The following is a 3,996-nucleotide window of genomic DNA, read 5'->3' as shown; positions in this document are numbered from 1 at the left end:
GACTCTGTTGATTGCTCTTGGAGTTGGAGAGAAATCCATTGTGAACCGGGCTATAAATCATAAAAGCTTGAGTCAAAGTTTGAGGCAAACTTTGGCTCAAGCTTTTCATATCAGCAGCCCCCATTTACTGCTACCAACGTTTGGGCTAAAGTTTGAGGTCAAACTTTAGGCCAAACGTTGATCCCCTTGTGTGCATGTGTGCCGCCAACGTTTGCCAAAAAGCTTGAGGCAAACGTTGGCACAAGCTTTTCTCCTCCAGGGTATGTTGGTGTGGCGCCAACGTTTGCCAAAAAGTTTGAGGCAAACGTTGGCGCAAGCTTTTCTCCTCCAGGGTGTTGGTGTGTGGCGCCAACATTTGCCAAGAAGCTTGAGGCAAACGTTGGCGCAAGCTTTTTGCTCCAACCAATGTGCATTCACTCTTCCAAAAGCTTGAGCTAAAGTTTGAGGCAACCTTTTGCTCAAGCTTTTTGTTCTCTCTTGCTCCTTGCCCTTTTTTCTTTCTTCAACCTTCTTCAAAGCTTTTTTCACCTATCATCAATCAATCAAACACATCAAAGCTATGCCCAAAATCATGAGTTTGTTATTCTTTCATAATATATGACAATTATACCACAAAATCTCATGAAATTGCATTAATTCATCCATGGTTGATTGAATCAAAGGAAATATGAAATTCTACCCAATTGGCTTACTTATGGCTCAAGAAAGTGCATAAAAACAATTGAAAACAGAAGAAAAAGACTAGTGAAACTAGGCTAAGATGACTTGTCATCACTTCCCAACCTCTTCTTCGGATCTCATGTCGGATCTCTGGATATTCGCCCTTTTTGAGCTTAAAAGGGACCTCGGGGATCACCTTCTTCTTGGCCACAACTTCATAGAAGTGGTCTTGATGCTCCCTTGAGAGGAATCTCTCCATCTCCCATGACTCGTAGGTGGAAGCTTTTGCCTTCCCTTTCCTCTTTCTAGAGGTTTCTCCAGCCTATGGTGCCATAAATGGTTATGGAAAAACAAAAAGCTTTAGCTTTTACCACACCAAACTTAGAAGGTTGCTCGTCCTCGAGCAAAAGAAGAAAGAAGAAAGTAGAAGAAGAAGAAATAGAGGAGATTGAGTGGGCTTTGTGTTTCGGCCAAGGGGGAGAATTGGTGTTTAGGTTATGTGAAAATGAAGGAGTGAAGATGGGTTTATATAGGGGTGAGAGGGGGTGTATGGTTCGGCTATAGAGGGTGGGTTTGGGAGGGAAAGTGGTTTGAATTTGGATGGTGAGGTAGGTGGGGTTTTATGAAGGATGGATGTGAGTGGTGAAGAGAATGGTGGGATTTGATAGGTGAGGGGTTTTTGGGGAAGAGGTATTGAGGTGATTGGTGAATGGGTGAAGAAGAGTGAGAGTAGTGGGGTAGGTGGGGATCCTGTGGGGTCCACAGATCCTGAGGTGTCAAGGATATCTCATCCCTGCACCAAGTGGCATGCAAAACGCCCCTTGCTGCCAATCCTGGCGTTAAACGCCAGGCTGCTGCCCATTTCTGGCGTTTAAGGCCAACTTCTTGCCCATTCCTGGCGTTAAACGCCAGTCTGGTGCCCTTTTCTGGCGTTAAATGCCCAGAATGGTGCCAGACTGGGCGTTTAACGCCCATTCTGCTACCTTTACTGGCGTTTAAATGCCAGTAACTGTCTCCTCCAGGGTGTTCTATTTTTCATTCTGTTTTTCACTTTGTTTTTGCCTTTTCAATTGTTTTTGTGACTTCACATGATCATCAACCTACAGAAAACATAAAATAACAATAGAAAATAGAAATTTAATATAGATAAGTAAAAATTAGGTTGCCTCCCAACAAGCGCTTCTTTAATGTCAATAGCTTGACAGTAGCTCTCATGGAGCCTCACAGATGTTCAGAGCAATGTTGGAACCTCCTAACACCAAACTTAGAGTTTGAATGTGGGGGTTCAACACCAAACTTAAAGTTTGGTTGTGGCCTCCCAACACCAAACTTAGAGTTTGACTATGGGGGCTCTGTTTGACTCTGTATTGAGAAAAGCTCTTCGTGCTTCTTCTCCATGGTGACAGAGGGATATCCTTGAGCTTTAAACACAAGGGAGTCTCCATTCACTTGAATGATCAATTCTCCTCTGTCAACATCAATCACAGCTTTTGCTGTGGCTAAGAAGGGTCTGCCAAGGATGATGGATTCATCCATACACTTCCCAGTCTCTAGGATTATGAAATCAGCAGGGATGTAATGGTCTTCAACCTTTACCAAGACATCCTCTACAAGTCCATAAGCCTGTTTCTTTGAATTGTCTGCCATCTCCAGTGAGATTCTTGCAGCTTGTACCTTAATGATCCCTAGCTTCTCCATTACAGAGAGAGGCATAAGGTTTATGCTTGACCCTAGGTCACACAAAGCCTTCTCAAAGGTCATGGTGCCTATGGTACAAGGGATTGAGAACTTTCCAGGGTCCTGTCTCTTTTGAGGTAATCTCTGCCTAGTCAAGTCTTCCAGTTCCTTGATGAGCAATAGAGGTTCATTTTCCCAAGTCTCATTACCAAATAACTTGGCATTTAGCTTCATGATTGCTCTAAGGTACTTAGCACTTTGCTCTTCAGTGACATCTTCATCCTCTTCAGAGGAAGAATACTCATCAGAGCTTATGAATGGCAGAAGTAGATTTAATGGAATCTCTATGGTCTCAGTATGAGCCTCAGATTCCCATGGTTCCTCATTAGGGAACTCCATGGAGGTCAGTGGGCATCCATTGAGGTCTTCCTCAGTGGGAATCACTGCCTCTTCCTCCTCTCCATGTTCGTCCATGTGAGATGTGGTTATGGCCTTGCACTCTCTTTTGGGATTCTCTTCTGTATTGCTTGGGAGAGTGCTAGGAGGGAGTTCAGTAATTTTCTTACTCAGCTGACCCAATTGTGCCTCCAAATTTCTAATGGAGGACCTTGTTTCAGTCATGAAACTTTGAGTGGTTTTGATTAGATCAGAGATAATGGTTGCTAAGTTAGAGTGGTTTTGCCTAGAATTCTCTGTCTGTTGCTGAGAAGATGATGGAAAAGGCTTGCTATTGCTAAACCTGTTTCTTCCACCATTATTGTTGTTGAAACCTTGTTGAGGTCTCTGTTGATCCTTCCATGAGAGATTTGGGTGATTTCTCCATGAAGGATTATAGGTGTTTCCATAGGATTCTCCCATGTAATTCACCTCTTCCATTGCTGGGTTCTCAGGATCATAAGCTTCTTCTTCAGAGGAAGCATCCTTAGTACTGCCTGTTGCTGCTTGCGTTTCAGACAGACTCTGAGAAATCATATTGACTTGTTGGGTCAATATTTTATTCTGAGCCAATATGGCATTCAAAGTATCAATCTCAAGAACTCTTTTCTTCTGAGTTGTCCCATTATTCACAGGATTCCTTTCAGAGATGTACATGAATTGGTTATTTGTAACCATTTCAATGAGTTCTTGAGCTTCTGCAGGCATCTTCTTCAGATGAAGAGATCCTCCAGCAGAGCTATCCAATGACATCTTGGATAGTTCAGACAGACCATCATAGAAGATTCCTATGATGCTCCATTCTGAAAGCATGTCAGAAGGGCACCTTCTGATCAATTGCTTGTATCTCTCCCAAGCTTCATAGAGGGACTCACCATTCTTCTGTCTAAAAGTTTGGACTTCCACTCTAAGCTTACTCAATTTTTGAGGTGGAAAGAACTTTGTCAAGAAGGCATTGACTAGCTTTTCCCAAGAGTTCAGGCTTTTCTTAGGTTGTGAATCCAACCATGTTCTAGCTCTGTCTCTTACAGCAAAAGGAAAAAGCATAAGTCTGTAGACTTCAGGGTCAACCCCATTGGTCTTGACAGTGTCATAGATTTGCAAGAATTCAACTAAAAACTGATGATGATCTTCCAATGGAAGTCCATAAAACTTGCAATTCTGTTGCATTAGAGAAACTAATTGCGGCTTAAGCTCAAAGTTGTTTGCTCCAATGGCAGTGAT

At 42.8% G+C, this 3,996-nt stretch overlaps 1 non-coding gene across 1 annotated transcript; it reads left to right on the top strand.

The window, feature by feature from the left end:
* The first annotated feature begins 3,579 nt into the window (after positions 1 to 3,579).
* On the top strand, positions 3,580 to 3,687 carry LOC112782017 (small nucleolar RNA R71). The gene has a single exon (XR_003192761.1). It is a non-coding gene; the product is annotated as a small nucleolar RNA R71 (small nucleolar RNA).
* The last annotated feature ends 309 nt before the right edge of the window (positions 3,688 to 3,996 follow it).

The sequence above is a fragment of the Arachis hypogaea genome, chromosome 19, assembly GCF_003086295.3.
Source record: "Arachis hypogaea cultivar Tifrunner chromosome 19, arahy.Tifrunner.gnm2.J5K5, whole genome shotgun sequence".
NCBI classification, from domain to species: Eukaryota; Viridiplantae; Streptophyta; class Magnoliopsida; order Fabales; family Fabaceae; genus Arachis; species Arachis hypogaea.
The sequence above is the reverse complement of the archived record's forward strand: the minus strand, read 5'-3'. Positions and strand labels throughout refer to the sequence as shown.